The 21,778-nt window shown below is 35.7% G+C and overlaps 1 long non-coding RNA gene and 1 pseudogene across 2 annotated transcripts; one reads left to right on the top strand and one right to left on the bottom strand.

Moving 5' to 3' along the window:
• Window positions 1–4,432: 4,432 nt before the first annotated feature.
• Window positions 4,433–5,030, bottom strand: LOC149217449 (uncharacterized). The gene is made up of 2 exons (XR_016250679.1): window positions 4,929–5,030; window positions 4,433–4,811 (listed from the first exon to the last, which is right to left on the bottom strand). It is a non-coding gene; the product is annotated as an uncharacterized LOC149217449 (long non-coding RNA).
• Window positions 5,031–16,407: 11,377 nt separating this feature from the next.
• Window positions 16,408–18,702, top strand: LOC149217448 (catalase isozyme 2-like; annotated as a pseudogene). The gene is made up of 5 exons (XR_016251269.1): window positions 16,408–17,223; window positions 17,337–17,426; window positions 17,964–18,031; window positions 18,113–18,206; window positions 18,324–18,702. The product of XR_016251269.1 is annotated as a catalase isozyme 2-like (transcript).
• The last annotated feature ends 3,076 nt before the right edge of the window (window positions 18,703–21,778 follow it).

The following is a 21,778-nucleotide window of genomic DNA, read 5'->3' as shown; positions in this document are numbered from 1 at the left end:
AAATTTATACGGTCTTGAGTGGTGTACATTTGAATTTTTTGAATTAAGATTTGATCGCTTTAACAAAGCATTTATCTTGCACATGTGAAAATGTATACTATTTTGAAATATGTAAATTTCATTACTTTATTGCTTTCCCCTGAAATATAAGGTAGTTGGTCTAATCTTTACATAAATCAAATGTAAATTAAGAAAAAAAAATTCTGTCAAATCAAGAAATATTTTGCAAGCACATGATGTTAATGATATCAGTGGTGTAGGTGTGGTACGCTAACCAATAATAACTCATCTTCCTTTGAATAAAGTGCCAATCCAGCGAACAACGACATTGTGTGAATGGATTAGGTTGATGTGAAGTCTCTTGTTAGTTTTGAAATATAGATTTCAGAATTACAGTGTGTAGGTTTATTATAGATTGCAGAATATTTTTATTTTTAAAAGTTTATAGTTGGATATGAAAAAAGGTTAATAATTAATTTTATTATTATGTTAATTTTTAGAATAGAATTTTAATTTAATTATTAGTAAATAGTAGAAATTTAAATTTTATTTAATATTTTAGATTTTTTTTAAGTAAGAAAAAATCTTCTGTTTTAATATTATGGATAAAACAGTGCATTTTTTTTGATGGACATATTGTTTTTATAAACCTTGAGAAAAATTCACAGTGTGACTATATTGGGAAGAAGTTTCTCCACTTACATCCATTTGAACTATTATCTAATAGTTATAACATAATGATACTATTTACTCTCAAACATTTTTGCAATTTACACAAAGTTTAATATATGGATCAGATCATTTGCATTTCTGTAGATCACAAACTTTATGTAGTCTTTTCTTATATGACTTCTATACAAAATCAGATACAAAACTTTAAACAAAAATAAACAGGAATTTTATGTTGACTTATTTGCAATGAAGTTTTGCCTTTTTGAGCTCTCTTTAGTGATCTATCACGACACTTTTAGATTTTCTACTTATGTCTCCACTCCTCTGGTTTTCATCATGATGTGCGTGCTTTCTTTTGTGTCCTGTAGTCCTTTTTTCGATAATTCATCCGCAGATTTGTTATGTGCCCTACTGATGTGCTCAATGGATGAATTCTGGAAGGAACTTCACATACTTTTTACACGTCTCAGCCAACTTTTAGGGAAGTTTGGTGAATGATGTTCTTCCGTTTAACATGGTCTATTATACATTTGGAATCCCCAAAAATTTGTACTTGAGGGATATCCAAGAACTTGATAGACCATAATAGACCCCATAAAAGCAACAATTTCTTCTTTCATACTTGTTCCTTCTCCCACATATGAATCGGGAATTCCTACTCTTCTATCAATTTTAAGCAAAAGCCACTCCCACATCTTCCTCCTTGAGCTGCTCCATCAAAAAACCCCACTGAATAGTTGGAGAACTGAACTCTCCTCTTCTCTATCTTCTTCTTTTTATTTTTCTTGGTGTCCTCATTCTGATCTAATACCATCCACTATTATATGGATTCATAGATTAAGTTTCCCCCCGTGTGCTGAGACCAAAAATCAGATGATTCTGAGCTTTCCAGATTTCCCAGAAAATGACCAAAGCTAACAATCTCCTGCTTTTGAATATTTATAATAGTGTATAGAGATTGCTTTCCAAATTAATTATGTTTTTCTAATTAAATTAATTAATTAAAAAAGTGATATATGAAGTGAATTATGGTTTTTTTGGACATGTTGTATTGACAAACTATTGTCTTAGTTAATAATATTGTAACCAAAAGTTATTTACAAATTAAACGTCAAACTTCTTACTTAAAAATCTTATTATATGCTTTAATTTTTAAATGTATATATTATTTTTTTTATAAATAATAATAATAGTAATAATAATAATAAAATTATTATGGAGTTTTTATACTTTTAGCAATGTGAAAAGTCTAATGGAATAACTGTTTCGGATATTTATTATGGATTCAATTTATATAACTAGCAATTGCCCCAAAAGGAAGGTGCAAAGAGAGGCCGATAGAAATGTTAAATTGAAAAATTTTGGTTCACGCAGAAATTTACACTTCAGTTTTCTTTTTCTCAATAAAAATGAGGAATCAGAACTTATCCAGAAATTTGCACTTCAATTTTCTCTTTCTCAATAAAGATAAGGAATCAGAACTTGTAACAAAACTGAAGAAAGCAATCAACCCTGCTAAATACTTGTTATCTGAACAAAGCAATTAACACTGATAAATGCTTATTGATTGAAAGCTGAAATCTTCCCAATTTACTTACAGATGCATTAATCACATCTCATTCATTCCCAAATCATGGATATGAGCAAATTGGAAAATCCAGCATCTCCAAAGCTTAGGCTCTTATGATAATAATTTAATGTTTGAGATGAACCAGGAACTATATATACCAATCTAAACGGCCGGCCCTCTGCAGCTTCTTGAACTTGAGAGCAACAGAAAGACCAAAATAATTGCTTCTTGAATTTGAGAGCAACAGAAAGACCAAAGTAAATGCATTGGATCGGTGTGCAGAAACGTCCTCTGCACTCTCTGGCCATCAGGGAAACGGACACATACCCTACAAATATTGAGCCCCTTTATCTTCTTGTGGCTCCTCCGGCAGAAATGACACTAAATGACGTTTGGCTTCTCTTGAAGATTCAACAGCTGGTAGATCACAACAAACTGAAAATACGCATTAAGATACGAATCTCATTTAGTACACATCCATCTCACTATTTCCCCACCAGATAAAGTTGAGGATTGGCAATTAAGTGGACCAATGTATGTTCTTACTTCATAGTAATATCGACTAGAAACAAATGTTGCATGGTTGGTCTAAGATGTTCCAACAATGTCCTTTCATGATCAGTTGCCATGAAAAGACATCAAGACATCACTGAAGCTTTCCATGTTCTAAAGATGCAACAATATAGTTTCATGATCAACTGCCATAAAAACGCATCATTGAATCTTTCCAGTCAAGAAGAATGGCATGAAAGAAATATGCTGATGGTGCAAGTGAAACCATACAACCCAAAGTTCTAGTTTGACAAGTTAACAGAGAAAAAGCATTGGTTATCCTCCCAACCCCCATCAAAATGCAGAAGACGTCGTGTCAGAGCTCAATCTGGATAGACATACGAAAAGAGGATCCATTTCAACAGGAATTTTTAGGATTTGTAAAGAGAAATTGTTCATATTCATGAAACAATGCAGGCAAATGAACTAAAGAGTTTAACCCAAGCTTTAGAGGAAGTCTAATGATTTGTAAAGAGATTGTTCATATTCATAAAACACCGCAAACAAATGAGAGTTTAACTCCAGTTTTATCATTATGAGAAAACAGAAATGAATTCATGAAGATCAACTGATTGTTATTCCAACCCCATGAGAAGGCCACGAAAATAACAAAAATCATGCACAGTGAACAGATACTATAGTGGAAGTTGGATGTTTGATATAAAATAACAAATTCACACAACTGCAAGTATCAGTATAGGAGAAGCAGACCACCTGTCAATGGAAGCCTCTTGGGGCATAAATATTAAAACAGAAATCTGTTCATGAGAAGTATCACATGAAGCCTTTGTGATACTGAAAAAATGTTGGTTAGGAGGCGGCAGCTCCCTGTCCTGGGGATTTTGTGCTATGTTTTTAGTCCATTTGTGTGCCTCTTTCTATAATCCAATCCAGAGTATGGAATTAGGATTGTAATCTAATACCAGTCTCGATAGATTAAGATTGCTACAGGATACTTAAAAATTTTATCTGGCTTTGAAAACTGCTATTTTTCAATCAATAGCTTTGAAATTGTTATTTTTTTTCCAATCAAGGGCTTTCAAAATTAATCTCTCGTGGTGTGGACCATTGTTTTCTTTTGTTTTAGAATTTTGTTGACATTATCTTTTCTTGCCCAGGTATATCACACACTCCTCAACTACCTTGCAATCAAACACAATTACACTCCTCAACTACCTTGCAATCAAACACAATTGAGTTAGGGTAGAAACTTCCCCAAAATGTCACCGTGCAATGGGAAAAATGAAAATGAGGAAAAATCACTCAAAGAAAGGAACCTAACTGTCACTATGCCAAGGGAAAAATAAATAGAGAAAAATAGGTGTCAGTAAGGTTGACTATCACTATATTTGCACCATGCAGAGGGAAAAACAAGACAAACGAGGCCGAGAATGTTTCCTCCAGTAATAGGTAATATTATCAGTCTTTATTTTGACGCTCGACTTCCCTAACGCTCACCCACCCATTCGTTTCGACTACAGTACCTTTGAGAATCGAGATAAGGCATAAAAACAATAAAAGGTACACTCGAGATAAGGCATAAAACCAAATGACAATAAAAGGTACGTCTACAACAATATCACCGGAGCTATGATCCAAGGTTATTTCTTTACCTATTATCGAGGCTGACAACCGATATTCTTTCATAAACATTTCTCAACAGAATTTATTCAATTTGACCATATATGATACCAATACATCATGACAATAGACCTGTCAAAGTTCATAAGTAGGTATCTATCCCCTGGACCTAACAGATGTCCAATCACTGATAAATCATCAGCTGTAATTTCAATTTCATGAACCACTAGCACTATGTACTAAAGTAAAAGCAGTTTTATCTTCACAGAGAGAATTCCTCTTTCTCCTGCCCTTCATATATGTAGAAAGATTAACAAGCAGCAGCATCCTATTATAAAATGTCGTATCCCACATTGCATGCTGCAGTTCGAACTTCTTACATATTTGCTTTCATGTTAAGGCGAGCTGCTATCTTCTGACCCAATGATTTGTCACACTGCACCAATCCATGTGATTAATAATTAATATCAATAATAGGTTATTCCAACGGATGTATAAAAAGGATCACAATCATAGAAGCTCAAACGAAATATAGAGAGTCTGAATGGCAAACATGTGACCAGTAAGATATCCAAATACTGCAAATTTCATGGGTGACCCTAGGATCTGACAAAGCTGCCACCCATCGCTTCACAAAACGCTCTTGCCTGCAATTTAAAATCAACCCTGTCCTCTAAAAGATCGTCGGCAACAGCCAGATAAACAACAGAGGGCTTCTCCAGTCCAGGAATGTGAGCATCTCTGTAACTATAAACCAGCATAGGTGAATTGTAGAAAGTCGAAATAAAAGGTACATCCTAGAAACATAGTTGTTCAAATATTTCACAACCAAAACTAGGCATCTCTGATTCTACTAAAAACATGCATATCACACTAAGGATGGGCAACTACACTATGGATGTTGGCACCATGCTACTCCCTAGATGATGTTTTCTGTTTTTGTACCCACACAGTACTGTCTCCATCAACAACATACTTGCTTTTGGTTTTTGCTCTACCATGTTTACTTTTCTCAGACTTATGATACAGCCTTTATGGTTATTATTTTTGGCTTTCATATACAGGCAGATGGTAATTGGGTACTTGTTTTGGCTGCGGACTTGGAGGATAATCTCCACCCTTGCATGTTTTGGTTTACTGTTTGCGCATTGTATCTCTTATGACACTCATGCCCTTATGGTGGATTTTTTTTATAATATTTGCAACATGATATGATGCACTGGTTTTTATACTTTCTAATAATAACCAGCTTTTTTTTTCTTACTGGAGACAAAGTGCAACACCAAATTGAATTTCAATTTATTGTAGACTTCAGAACACAAAGCAATTCAAACTACCTTCTCATTGAAGAACGATGCAATGTATGCAAATTGGATAAACACATGAAGAATCAATGTTTGCAAAATGATAAACAAATAAAGTATCAAAGGATTCCCTTATTGGAATATTTACTCATTATGGCTTTTACAACATGTGGCTTCTGCTGTCCGTAAACGCAGATGCAAGCCTTCTTCGACTGCTCCTCAGCCCTCTCTCTGACATAGCTAGACATCATATAAATTTCAGTATTTCCTGTATTCTTGGCTGCTACTGCAAGATTTCTCCAAGCCTGGGCCATCTTTTGACATAGCAGTAAATAACGAGGATCCCCAGGACATGTTCCACCTATTGCTTCTCTCAAATCCATTAAAATTTTTCTGCAAGCTTTACCCATGTCATCCTCATGTTCTGCAGGATTCCCTCTCCCCGATTCCAGCGTCATCTCCACCAGAGACACGAAGTAACAGAACGTGAACGCATATCTTAGCCACAATCGACCTTCTTGATCATCGACATTAATGTCCTCACAAAATAATTCGACGTCGGCATTAACGTCCTCACAAAACAATTCGACGTCGGTAGCAAGGACACTCATGGGTTCTAAATCGATGGGCTTGCAGCCAGACCATAACTCAAAGTTGGGATCACATAGCAGAAGAGGATGCCCCACAGGTATCATGGATGAAGAGACCTTGCAAAACGCGGATATGAATCTTTCTGAACATAATTTGCAATATGTATTTGTAGCTATAGTACATCTCTCGAACGTGCATCGATCGCAGAGGCAATCGAATCCCCATTCCTGGCTCTTTGGGTAAATGCAGGGAACTGCAACTTCGAAGTAGGGGATGGTGATCTCTTCTCCAGGCTTTATGTCTCTGGTCGAATGAATTCTCATAATATCGCGGCCTACGTTGATTCTTGACGTGTTGGGAGTACAGGAATGGGTTATGAAGGAAGGCAGTATCCAAACCCCAAAGAAACTCCTTTGTTTCTTATAACTGCTCATTGCCTTTGATAACTGCACCGATTCTTCTATGACAGCCAGCGAACGGTCGTCAAATGCTATGCGTTTTATGATATTTAGGATTTGAATGCCGGACATTTTCTGACATATTTCACGAACATTCACCTTCAGAACTTTCCGCTTTGAGTTCTGTGAAGTTGTTTCCAGAGTGTAACAGGTCCCCCCTGCAGACTCCTCCTCGATGAACTTCGACATATTTGGGATTCTGGGTTTGAAGTTTTCTTGATCGTGAGAAAGAAAATGTTGCAGGGCCCGGTCCCCTTTTGCACTGATGGCCATTACCACATTTCGAAACAAACCATTTTTCAAGGGATCAAACATGGCAGAAGAATAATGCTTATTGCATACAGCTAAAGCCTTGCTGATGAGTAAAACCTCACCGGCCTTAATAGAATCCGTAGCAAACATTCCCCTGCCGCATCCGTTATTTGTCATCTTGATCTCCACCGCCCCAATGAAATCGGCATCTGGCTCAGAAAAGGGAATTTCTAATTTGCCCGTAATTCCCACAATGGATTCACCAATGTCATAATATTTCGTGCACATCTGCCGAAAAAGGACCACATTAGGCTTCTTCATGGATTTGGAACAAGTCTGCATAAAATTATATGCGGCTTTATATTTTCCCAGTGCCACCAGCGATTCAACTTTGAGAACTGCCAACATTTCTCTGCATCTTGCAAAGCTTCTGTGTATCTTTGTAGTTCAATGTACGCACGGCATCTATCAGAGAGCATCTTGAATGCATCATTTAACCTCTGTTCATGGCCAGTATTTCTGGAAGTGCTGCAGAGTAGGGCTCTGGTGTAATTTCGAACACATTCGTTCCATTCTTTCTCTTTGTGAGCGCGATCCCCATCGGCAAACCACTGCTTGAATTTTTCATTGATCATATCTGAAGGTGAAGGAAAATTCTCTACCCTTTCAATGGATGAAGGATTGTCCACATCAATGAATATGAAACCATTCTTGCTTTTAACCAGGCAAGGCTCCTTGAGAACAATCTTCGTTCCCTTGGGATAAGTTTTTCTGGCGAAAGTTTGATTAATTGATAAGGGATCTGAAGAAACAATAGCAAGAGTCACAACATCCTCAGTATCGGCCTCTTTCATTACAGTCTGAATTTTCCCAAATTTGAACGGAACGACGCAGAGTTCTCCGTAACAAACCGCGCATTCATTGAGCTTTCCAACAATTAAATCTCTCAGATGCACTGGAACGAGTTCTTGTGCGGCCTCTAAATCTCTACATTCATTTTGAACATTTTGAACGGGTTGGGATTCTTCTTCAACACTGTGATGCATACAAAAATATTCTCCCATGGCTACTTGTGTGAAATACCTGAGACCTTTGCTATGGATTGCGATTAAGGCCTGTTTGTCAAAATTATTGGTTGCCTCGGTAACAGAAGTTCCAGAACCTAGTCCCAGAATGCCAACAAGCTTCTGGAAATATGGCGGAGGGTTTGCCTTCTCAGCTTGTTTTGGTGATGTTCTGCCTATGTCTTCGTTTGAAACCCTACGAATACCTGACTGTGAATCTTGACTTGCTAGAGAAAACGCACGGTAAAATAACTGCGAAGGACATAAAACTTCATCAGACATGGCTGCTTCAGATTCTTTAAGCGCATTCATTGAGCTTTCCAACAATTAAATCTCTCAGATGCACTGGAACGAGTTCTTGTGCGGCCTCTAAATCTCTACATTCATTTTGAACATTTTGAATGGGTTAGGATTCTTCTTCAACACTGTGATGCATACAAAAATATTCTCCCATGGCTACTTGTGTGAAATACCTGAGACCTTTGCTATGGATTGCGATTAAGGCCTGTTTGTCAAAATTATTGGTTGCCTCGGTAACAGAAGTTCCAGAACCTAGTCCCAGAATGCCAACAAGCTTCTGGAAATATGGCGGAGGGTTTGCCTTCTCAGCTTGTTTTGGTGATGTTCTGCCTATGTTTTCGTTTGAAACCCTACGAATACCTGACTGTGAATCTTGACTTGCTGGAGAAAACGCGTGGTAAAATAACTACGAAGGACATAAAACTTCATCAGACATGGCTGCTTCAGATTCTTTAATCTCATCTTCTCGTTCTCCCTCTTCAAGGCACATGGCTGCCTGTTGAAGGATGATGGCGCCCTCCGTATTAGAGCAGTAGAGTAGAGGAGAAATTACGCCGATGGGTTTTTAAGCATCGATCCACTGTATCTCCCGCCATTCAACCATGTGTGCTAGTGTAGGTTTCACCTCGAGCACCAGAAGAGCGAGGTTGCAGAGCGCCAACGGCCAAGGGAGAAATGAAAGGCGTGTTTCGGAGTTGGGGAGAGGTACGGTAAGACCAGCGTAACAGGAAGACCGAAATGTCAGAACTGAATGGGACAGATGTCAGGTTCATGAATTAACAACATAACAATATCATAACAATGAACAGAAATTGCAGGATTTCCCGCTGAATGTGTGGACGCCTGTCAGCATGAGATTGCAGAACTCCCGGTTGTGCCGCCGCCATGTGTCAGCCTGAGGAACAAAGGGACGACGAAAGTCCCTTTCAAAGGAAGGCTTATCGGCCTAATTATAATGGTTTAAAATTTATATCTAATTTTATTAATATTATTGTTTTATAAGATATTGATTATGAAGCGCACATGAGTGCATGATCTGGCGGTCGGGGCTGTTGGCTGTCTCGCTCCCCGACCGCATTCGTTTCCCCTGCTGCCGCTGTTGCCGCTGTATGCTGGTTCCATGATGAACGTTCAATGTGATCCATTGCAAATGTAATGTATGATGTGATGGTTGTCAGCGCGTCTGACAAAATATAAATGTAATAAAAGAGGGCCCATTCCACTTCTCTTAGGAACTAGCCCCTCCCTTAAAAAAAGATATTGATTATGAAGCAACATTTCTTTTTCGTGAAACTTACATTTTTTTTTTTTTGGGATTTCCAAAAATTTCGATTAAATTTTATGAAAATTATAAGAAAACTTGAAAAAATTAAAGATGTCATCATTGGATAAAGCGACGACGTCACCTGCGTAACGTACGGATGGACCGCTATCCTTATGCACCAAACAACCTGCCATTCAAAATCGTGGCCAACTAAGTCAAAAACAATGCAATGAAATTGGACGCTTCCTACAACTGACCATTCATTGATTTAGTCCGCCCCGTCTATTTCGTTGCAGTCAAATTTGGTTGCGGGATCAATACTTTTTTTTTTTTCAGAGAGAAAAACGATATGTATTATATTAAGGAAATATAAATATCAGATACATGAATTTTCGGTTGCGGGATCAATACTTGCCCGCTCCCTATTCGATACGGAAATCTTTATAAGCGACTAAAATACATATTTTTCTTAGTTGGATTTAGGATTAAGTTTGTGTTTTTATTGATAATTTTAAAAAACTACAAAATTAAATAGATATATTACAGGTTAGTTTATTATTATGGAAATTTAGCAATATATAAGTATTTTATTAATATAGTTTGAGTTTCAAAATTAAAGTCAAAATATTCATAAGTTTTTCTGGTCCAAAAACTAATGAAATTTAGCCAATTAATATTTGGACTACTAATAAGTTAAAAATGAAGGAAAATGACTTTTAAAATAGAAGGAAATAATGAAAGTTAAGTGGTCACAAGATTCCACCTCAATTTACTCTTTGTTTTGTTTTCGAGAGCTCTTTTAGGTAGATGGGAGGTCAAAATGGTCCTCAATCCTCTCCATTCAATTGTCTAGATTCTTCACATAAAGTTGAAGATCATCACACTGGAGAAACGTGTGGCACATGTCTAGTATCTAGGCAGCGACACAACAACTATGTTTGTATTTAAGAGACAACCTCTCTCTCCTATTATTTCTAGTTTGGCTTGGTGGAGTTTGCTTTGGATAGTTGGTGAACTCTACTCCCAAAACTATTTGGCTAAGGATTCCACTCAAAAGTGGCTTTCACTCTTCCCCTTGTTTCATAGTAAGTAGCACCTCATCAGTATTAGGCACATTGACATGGCATAACTGCAACCGATGGCTAAAATTAAGTCAAAGACCAAAGTAGAATAGCTAAGGAAGAACCATAGTTTTTAGAGAGATGACATTGAGATAGTGTTAGTGCAACTTCCTTCCACTAACTGTCTTGTGTCTAAGTAACTTTCCTATTGTTAACAATACACCGATGAATGGGAAACAAAAATTGTAGGTTAAGGATCACGACCGTGTTTATGGGGTGGCAAGAGAGGAAACAACTATATAATTTGAAAGAGGAACTGGCGTTTCCTCGAGGATGTGCAATGAAAGCTTTCCATCCAAACAATGTCAGATATAAGAGGAAATTTCATATTAAGAAAACCATAAGATATAAATTGAGGATCATTACATTTACACATGCGATCAAACCCCTCAAATTTCAAGGCGCATGACGAAAGTGGGTGCAATATATTGATGACAAATTGCAATGACGATTGATTGTGGTGAGAGCTCGAGAGGAGAGTTTAAGTCAGATGAGTTATAAATGAGAAGGGTGGCTTGGTTCATCCCTCCCGATAATTGCTCATTGAGACAACAAACTTGAAAACCTCCCACCAGTTGATTTTAATCTCATACTATACAAGATTGAGACTAAGAGTATGACTAATACTTTAATGTAAATATATATAAAAATTAAGTTAAAGAATGAAAGGCTTCCTATCACTATTTCAAACATTAAAGAAAGTCATTGAAATTTAAGAATAAATTGAATTAAAGAGGTAATGTCTCGTTAAATCATTGAAATATGGTGGAGAGATGGCATCCAAAATATCTAACATTGTTAAAAACATTACCATAATTATGTTGAAAAAAGAGTGTGATGATAAAATAGTTATGAATAAGAAAAAAATGTTGATAAGTTTATGGATGTATATTGTGTGCAAGTTTAATGATTTCTTACATTTCAAGTGGTCTCACCACCCATCATCATAAAACTCATCTGTGATGATGGGTGGCGAGACCACTAGAAATGTAAGACATCATTAAACCTGCGTACAACATATATCCAAAAACTTATCAACATGATTACTGGTTGTGGAAATGTACATATACAAAGAAAAAATTGAATTTAAAAATAAAAACTAGTTCATTAAAAAAATATTATAAAAATAAAAACAAGTATTAAATAGAAATTCATAAAATTTAATAAGACGCAATAACTTCCTCAATACTAACCCATAAATGGATTTCTCTAAATTATGGGGTGTGGAAATGGTTTCAAGGGTTTCTTAAGGTTCCTAGGATTTCATGGTATGTTGGTACTGGTTTCATTTTTTGCTTTTTCAATTATTGTTGGGTTCTCTAGCCATAATTTGGTTTAGATAGGTGTTAGGTTTTTTTTGGAATGAGTGGTCAAGTAGGTAAGAGGGGTTGGCCACCCCTCCTTTCGAAACACCTTATTAGGTAAATCTAAAATGGGTGCAGAAAGGTGGAAGTGGTAAAGTGGAGGACTTTCCTGTCCTGGGGCACAATGGAAAACAAGTATATTTTCAACCTAAGAATATTCGTAAAACTATATAATTTTGGTTTTGAGAAAAAAATTAAAAAACACACGCATTAATTAACTTATTAATGAGAGACCTCAATATCTCAACTATGTTAGTAAATTTATCTGAAAATCATGTAAATTTAAAAGTAAGTTATAAGAAATATCTTTACAAGTGACTAAAATACATATTTTTCTCTTATCTTTTTAGAAGTTGGATTTATGATTAAGTTTGTGTTTTTGTTGTAAAGTTTAAGTATGTGTTTTTGGTTGTAAATTTGATTTTTTATTGATAATTTTAAAAAATTACAAAATTAAATAGATATATTACACGTTAGTTTGCTATTATGGAGATTTAGCAATGCATCAAGTTTTTAAGTAACACAATTTGAGTCTCAAAATTAAGTCCAAAATATTCATAAGCTTTTTGTCTAAAAACTAATGAAATTTAGCTAGTTAACATTCACATGGCTAATAAGTTAAAGATGAAGGAAAAAGACTCTTAAAATAAAAGGAAATCATAGAAGTTAAGTGGAGTCACAAGATTCCACTTCAATCTACTCTGCTTTGTTGTCTAGAGCTCCTTTAGTTAGATGGGAGGTCCAAATGGTCCTCAGTCCTCTCCATTCAATGACCTAGATTCTTCATATAAAGTGTAAAGTGTTGACAAGAGAAATATATATATAGTCTTTAATCTCATTTCTATCCAACAACACCTTCCCTATCAAAGTATTCATGTGCCAATACAATTCAATGACATGAAAGTATTGATTCTACCTTCCATGTATGGCATGTGTCTAGGATCTATGCAACTACCACAACAACAACTATGTTTGTATTTAAGAGACAACCTCTCTCCCCTATTATTTAAAGTTTGGCTTGGTGGAGTTTTCTTTGGAGGTTGGTGAATTATACTCCCAAAACTATAGGGATAAGGATTCCACTCAAAAGTGGTCTTTCACTCCTCCCTTCTTCATAGTAAGTAGCACCTCATTGGTAGCAAACACGTTGGCATGCACAACTGTAACCAATGGTTAAAATTAAGGCAAAGGCCAAAGTAGACTAGCTAAGGAAGAGCCAGAGTTTTCCGAGAGAAGACATTGAGACAGTGCTGGTGAAATTTCCTTCCACCAACTAACTTGTGTATAAGTAACTTGCCCATTGTTACCTATAGACAGATGAATGAGAAACATAAATTGTAGGCTAAGGCTGACGACTGTGTTTTTGGCGTGACAAGAGAGGAAAACAATATAGAATTTGACAGAGGAACTGGAGTTTCCTGGAGGACATGTAATGAAATATTTCCATTCAAACAATGTCAGATATAAGAGGTAATTTCCCATTAAGAAAACCATAAGATATAAATTGAGGATCACTATATTTACACGTGCGATCAGACCCCTCAAATTGCCAGGCGCACAACGAGAGTAGAAGTGATGCATTAACAACTCATTGCAGTGATGGTTGATCGTGGCGAGAGTTGGAGACTTTAAGTGAGATGAGTTATAAATGGGAGGAGTGGCTTGGCTCATCCCTCCCCATACTTGCTCATTGAGAAAACCCACTTTCCAACCTCACAAATACATGATTGAGAATAAGATTATGATTAATAGTGTAATGTAAATATATACAATAATTAGTCATTTTTTCAAACATTAAAGAAAGACATTCAAAGTTAAGAATAAGGAAAGTTATTCAAAGTTAAAAATAAATTGAATTAAAGATGTAATTTTTTATTAAATCGTTGAAATATGGCGAAGAAAGATGGTATCCAAAATATTTAACATTTTTAAAAGCATTACTATAATTAACTTTAAAAAAAGTGTGATGATAAAATAGTTGTGAATAAGAAACATTTGTTGATAAGTTTGTGGATATTTGTTGATAAGTTTGTGGATATATGTTATGTGTAGGTTTAATGATGTCCTATTTTAGCAATGGTCTCACCACCCATCGTCAACCAACTCATCCTTGATGATGGACAATGAGACCACTTCTCTCTATCATACATAATTAAACCGACACATTGTCTCACTACCCATCATCAAGAAGCTCATTCCCACTAGGCATCATGAGGAAGTTCATTCCCACTACCCATCATAAGACCACTAGAAACTTAAGACACCATTAAACCTACACACAACATATATCCCGAAACTTATCAACATAATTACATACCATGGAAATATACATACACAAAGAAAAAATGAATTTAGAAAAAAATTCATTGATTCATTAAAAATATAGAAAATAGTTAATTAAAAAATTATTATAAAAATAAAAAACTTGTAAAAATTTCACAAAATTTAATATTACATCATAACTTCTCAACCCTAACCCATAAAAATTAAATAAAGCTTCAAAAATTCACTCAAATTATATTTTAAAAATAATATAAAAATAACAAATTTAAATTTATAAATTTTATAAATCAAAGTTGAAATAATAATAATAATTATTATTATTATTTTGATAAAAAATTATAATTTTAAAAAACCAATAATATATACATATTTTTAAATTATTTTTAATTTTATTATAATTAAAAATATATAATAAATAATAAAAATATTTCTAAATAAAATATTTATCTATTTTCTTAAATTTAAGACTTTTATGATCCACAATATAGATATAAATTTTGGGGTTTTTTTTTATATTAAATTTACACAAAAATCAATAATTTTTTCAAATTTTTAATGAATGTTTGAGAAAATAATTATTTATTTATAATATTTTTTATTAGGCCGATAGGCCTTCCTTTGAAAGGGACTTTCGTCGTCCCTTTGTTCCTCATGCTGACACGTGGCGTCGGAATAGAGCGGCACAACCGGGAGTTCTGCAATCTCGTGCTGACAGGCGTCCACACATTCAGCGGGAAATCCTGCAATTTCTGTTCATTGTTATGATATTGTTATGTTTGTTAATTCATGAACCTGACATCTGTCCCATTCAGTTCTGACATTTCGGTCTTCCTGTTACGCTGGTCTTACGCTTGCCAGGGTCGATCCCTGCACCTTTCAACCGGATCCCTGTACCTCTCCCCAACTCCAAAACACGCCTTTCATTTCTCCCTTGGCCGTTGGCGCTCTGCAACCTCGCTCTTCTGGTGAACTCGATAAGATTCCTGTAATAGGTGGACTGAACTGTTTGTTCTTATTGCAGTTTCCTGTGGGACGGATCCACCGTCTGTTAAAGTCTGGAGTATCTGCAAATGGAAGGGTGGGAGCAACTGCAACTGTTTATTCTGCAGCCATTCTGGAGTATCTCACTGCAGAGGTTTTAGAACTTGCAGGAAATGCCAGAAAAGATCTCAAGGTTAAACGTATCACCCCAAGGCATTTGCAGCTCACTGTTAGAGGAGACGAAGAACTTGATACTTTGATCAAAGGTACCATAGCAGGTGGAGGTGTCATCCCTCACATCCACAAGTCACTTATTAACAAATCCACAAAAAAAGATTAGTTCTTTGTGTGGGGATTAGTTCTTTGGTTCAAATTTCTTTGGAGATTTGATCAGTTAGGGTTTCTTCTTCTGTAGCGATAAAATTTACAAAGCTTTGCTATAATCCTTTATAATCCTTTTTAATCTGTGCCGTGTTTTGCAGGTATTGAGCTCACCTTATCTCAAAGGCATTCCCTCCAGCCAGAAGGTAATTCAAATCTTTTTCCCGTCTTGCTTTCTGCAGTAGCTACAAATTTGGTCTTCTAATACTCGTTTTATGAAGCCTTCCTGTAGTTGGGAGTTCCATTTACAGAATAAAGCACAGGTAAGGGGAACCCTAGTATCTAGGTAGTACCCTGCTAACCTCTACAGAGGCCTTGTATCCGTCTTTAGACCTGCTTGGTAAAAGGTGCCTCCATAAAAAAAGTGTTCAACGTCTTCTGGATTGATGCAATAGCTACAATTTCAGTCTTTCAACACTGGTTTTATGAATCCTTCCTTAGATGGGAGTGCCATTTACAGAATAAAGCAAGTACGGGGAACCCTGGTATATAGGTAGTACCCTGCTGAAAGTTTATGGATCATTTTCTTTTTGAAGTTTCTTGTCTTGTATGTTGCAATAGGCATTTGTTTTTTATGATCAAAATTGCTGCATTATTCGGCCAAATATTTGACTATTTTTGAAAGTTCTTTCAAAGGATTATTCTGTAATTGATGCTACCCCATTTTTTTTTCCCATATAGCTCATGGGATTTTCATTTCTCTTGCAGGGGAACTTCGATCTTGTTGGAAATAATTTTCCTGTATTCTTTGTTCGCGATGGTATGAAGTTTCCAGACATGGTTCATGCATTGAAACCAAATCCCAAAAGTCACATTCAAGAAGACTGGAGGATTCGAGATTTCTTCTCTCACCACCCAGAGAGTTTGCATATGTTCACCTTTCTCTTTGATGATCTTGGAATCCCTTTAAACTACAGGCATATGGATGGGTCTGGTGTCCACACCTTTACCCTTGTTAATAAGGCTGGGAGGCAAACCTATGTGAAGTTTCATTGGAGGCCTACTTGTGGAGTTAAGTGTCTATTGGATGATGAAGCAGTTGTAGTAGGTGGGACAAACCACAGTCATGCAACCAAGGATCTCTATGATTCTATAGCAGCAGGCAACTATCCTGAATGGAAACTTTTTATCCAGACAATGGATCCTCGGGATGAGGATAAATATGACTTTGATCCTTTAGATGTTACGAAAACTTGGCCCGAGGATATCTTTCCTCTTCAAACTGTAGGACGCATGGTCTTGAACAAGAATATTGACAATTTCTTTGCTGAAAACGAGCAGCTTGCATTTGCTCCTGCTCTTGTTGTTCCTGGTGTCTATTACACTGAAGATAAGCTACTCCAAACAAGGATATTTTGATACTCAGATACACAAAGGCATCGACTTGGACCCAACTATTTGATGCTGCCAGCCAATGCACCCAAGTGTGCACATCACAATAATCATCATGAGGGATTCATGAACTTCATGCACAGGGATGAAGAGGTTGGTAAATAATTTTAATCTTTTTCTTTTTCAATACCTCTCGTATTACTTGGACATCGAGTCAATGTTCATGGAGAGATTTGATTTTTACAAAACAATTGCTGGAATTACAGGTCAACTACTTTCCATCAAGGTTCGATCCAGTTCGTCATGCTGAGAGATTTCCCATTCCTTCCCATACCCATACTGGCAAGCGGGAGAAGGTAAGATCTCACCACTTCTCCAGAATTTGGTGATAGATCTGTGATTTTTACAATATTATGATACAATGACAGTTCGTTATTGTAGTATGTATGTGGCGTAGTGGCGTTTTTCTTGATAATTTTTATTTTTGAAAAAGATGTTTGTACTATTTTAGTTTGAAACTCAAAATAGTCTGTTTTTGGAGACTATTAATTGCATGCTTTTTGTTTTATTCGATAGTTTTTCTCTTTGTGATTATGATGACAATGACTTAGATTATTGCTGCTTTTTCTTGGATTTGGATATATCGTCACAGTTGATGATCTAACGTTTTTCAGTTTATCATAAATTTATTTCTGTTTGTTGGTTCAGTCCACTTTGTGTCTTGGCTATTCGATGCATCTTCCCTTAATTTATAAGTTGATTTCATTTAAGTGTTAGGAAGGGCTTTGCCTTGTCATCAGTCAAATTCATCGTTTACAAATTGGGGAAGTAAAGATTGCCAAAAGAGAAATGTGCAAGTCTAAGAAATATTGGATATTTTTTGGTATTTGCAGTGCGTGATAGAGAAGGAGAATAATTTCAAACAACCTGGAGAGCGATATCGTTCATTTGCACCAGAACGGTAGGTTGGCTTGATTTCTAGTAGTCAATTCATTGTTTTTGTTATATGGATAGAAATTACAGTGATGATTTTAAATTGCAGGCAAGAGCGTTTTGTGAAGCGATGGGTGGCAGCTTTGTCAGATCCTAGGGTCACCCATGAAATTTGCAGTATTTGGATATCTTACTGGTCACAGGTTTGCCATTCAGACTCTCTATATTTCGTTTGAGCTACTATGATTGTGATCCTTTTTATACATCCGTTGGAATAACCTATTATTGATATTAATTATTAATCACATGGATTGGTGCAGTGTGACAAATCATTGGGTCAGAAGATAGCAGCTCGCCTTAACATGAAAGCAAATATGTAAGAAGTTCGAACTGCAGCATGCAATGTGGGATACGACATTTTATAATAGGATGTTGCTGCTTGTTAATCTTTCTACATATATGAAGGGCAGGAGAAAGAGGAATTCTCTCTGTGAAGATAAAACTGCTTTTACTGTAGTACATAGTGCTAGTGGTTCATGAAATTGAAATTACAGCTGATGATTTATCAGTGATTGGACATCTGTTAGGTCCAGGGGATAGATACCTACTTATGAACTTTGACAGGTCTATTGTCATGATGTATTGGTATCATATATGGTCAAATTGAATAAATTCTGTTGAGAAATGTTTATGAAAGAATATCGGTTGTCAGCCTCGATAATAGGTAAAGAAATAACCTTGGATCATAGCTCCGGCAAAAAGATATTCTTTGACCAGAGCTCTTGCGAAACTACAGGTGATATTGTTGTAGACGTACCTTTTATTGTCATTTGGTTTTATGCCTTATCTCGAGTGTACCTTTTATTGTTTTTATGCCTTATCTCGATTCTCAAAGGTACTGTAGTCGAAACGAATGGGTGGGTGAGCGTTAGGGAAGTCGAGCGTCAAAATAAAGACTGATAATATTACCTATTACTGGAGGAAACATTCTCGGCCTCGTTTGTCTTGTTTTTCCCTCTACATGGTGCAAATACAGTGATAGTCAACCTTACTGACACCTATTTTTCTCTATTTATTTTTCCCTTGGCATAGTGACAGTTAGGTTCCTTTCTTTGAGTGATTTTTCCTCATTTTCATTTTTCCCATTGCACGGTGACATTTTGGGGAAGTTTCTACCCTAACTCAATTGTGCTTGATTGAAAGGTAGTTGAGGAGTGTAATTGTGTTTGATTGCAAGGTAGTTGAGGAGTGTGTGATATACCTGGGCAAGAAAACATAATGTCAACAAAATTCTAAAACAAAAGAAAACAATGGTCCACACCACGAGAGATTAATTTTGAAAGCCCTTGATTGGAAAAAAAATAACAATTTCAAAGCTATTGATTGAAAAATAGTAGTTTTCAAAGCCAGATAAAATTTTTAAGTATCCTGTAGCAATCTTAATCTATCGAGACTGGTATTAGATTACAATCCTAATTCCATACTCTGGATTGGATTATAGAAAGAGGCACACAAATGGACTAAAAACATAGCACAAAATCCCCAGGACAGGGAGCTGCCGCCTCCTAACCAACATTTTTTCAGTATCACAAAGGCTTCATGTGATACTTCTCATGAACAGATTTCTGTTTTAATATTTATGCCCCAAGAGGCTTCCATTGACAGGTGGTCTGCTTCTCCTATACTGATACTTGCAGTTGTGTGAATTTGTTATTTTATATCAAACATCCAACTTCCACTATAGTATCTGTTCACTGTGCATGATTTTTGTTATTTTCATGGCCTTCTCATGGGGTTGGAATAACAATCAGTTGATCTTCATGAATTCATTTCTGTTTTCTCATAATGATAAAACTGGAGTTAAACTCTCATTTGTTTGCGGTGTTTTATGAATATGAACAATCTCTTTACAAATCATTAGACTTCCTCTAAAGCTTGGGTTAAACTCTTTAGTTCATTTGCCTGCATTGTTTCATGAATATGAACAATTTCTCTTTACAAATCCTAAAAATTCCTGTTGAAATGGATCCTCTTTTCGTACGTCTGTCCAGATTGAGCTCTGACACGACGTCTTCTGCATTTTGATGGGGGTTGGGAGGATAACCAATGCTTTTTCTCTGTTAACTTGTCAAACTAGAACTTTGGGTTGTATGGTTTCACTTGCACCATCAGCATATTTCTTTCATGCCATTCTTCTTGACTGGAAAGATTCAATGATGCGTTTTTATGGCAGTTGATCATGAAACTATATTGTTGCATCTTTAGAACATGGAAAGCTTCAGTGATGTCTTGATGTCTTTTCATGGCAACTGATCATGAAAGGACATTGTTGGAACATTTGTTTCTAGTCGATATTACTATGAAGTAAGAACATACATTGGTCCACTTAATTGCCAATCCTCAACTTTATCTGGTGGGGAAATAGTGAGATGGATGTGTACTAAATGAGATTCGTATCTTAATGTGTATTTTCAGTTTGCTGTGATCTACCAGCTGCTGAATCTTCGAGAGAACCCAAACGTCATTTAGTGTCATTTCTGCCGGAGGAGCCACAAGAAGATAAAGGGCTCAATATTTGTAGGGTATGTGTCCGTTTCCCTGATTGCCAGAGAGTGCAGAGGACGTTTCTGCACACCGATCCAATGCATTTACTTTGGTCTTTCTGTTGCTCTCAAATTTAAGAAGCAATTATTTTGGTCTTTCTGTTGCTCTCAAGTTCAAGAAGCTGCAGAGGGTCGGCCGTTTAGATTGGTATATATAGTTCCTGGTTCATCTCAAACATTAAATTATTATCATAAGAGCCTAAGCTTCGGAGATGCTGGATTTTCCAATTTGCTCATATCCATGATCTGGGAATGAGATGTGATTAATGCATCTGTAAGTAAATTGGGAAGATTTCAGCTTTCAATCAATAAGCATTTATCAGTGTTAATTGCTTTGTTCAGATAACAAGTATTTAGCAGGGTTGATTGCTTTCTTCAGTTTTGTTACAAGTTCTGATTCCTTATCTTTATTGAGAAAGAGAAAATTGAAGTGTAAATTTCTGGATAAGTTCTGATTCCTCATCTTTATTGAGAAAAAGAAAACTGAAGTGTAAATTTCTGCGTGATGAATCTACTTTGATTGAGTATAACCCCCTTTATATAAACGGTTATAGTTATTGAATTAGTTAAATATCTTGAACACAATAGATTGAAGTAATCTTTTACCTTATTGAGGTAATCTTTTACCTATGTGAACTGATTTGTATTCTTCAAATGTATTTATGTTTATTGAGATGCTATTTCTGGCGGCAAGCGGACTGGCTTGCCTTGATGTGCTTAATTTTGAATGATTGATTGGATTTTATTATATAAATAATTGAGAGAATGATTGATTGGATTTTATTATATAAATAATTGAGAGAAACGAAGAATAATAATTTGTATAATTTTGATTAAGGATTTATTTTATTTTGGGCAATTTATTGAGGTTTAATTTGGATGATTGAATTATTATAATATTTTTTTATTTTGAACCAAAATTGATTTCTTTCAATTTAACATTTCTATCGGCCTCTCTTTGCACCTTCCTTTTAGGGCAATTGCTAGTTATTATTCTATTTTTAATAAAAGTGTTACCTTCCTTATCTTATTTGGCCAGAATATCCTTAAAAAAAAGTATGTATTTGATTTAATTTTTTTCTAGCTTGTATTAATTTAACATTACTTCACTCATATTTAATGTTTGCTTTGTACTACTTGCATTATAAAGTTTTCAAAAATATATATATATA

This window comes from Pinus tabuliformis, chromosome 1_1, assembly GCF_031772625.1.
Source record: "Pinus tabuliformis cultivar Carrire ecotype Pingquan chromosome 1_1, CPIR1, whole genome shotgun sequence".
NCBI classification, from domain to species: domain Eukaryota; kingdom Viridiplantae; phylum Streptophyta; class Pinopsida; order Pinales; family Pinaceae; genus Pinus; species Pinus tabuliformis.
This window is presented reverse-complemented; position numbering and strand designations above follow the sequence as displayed.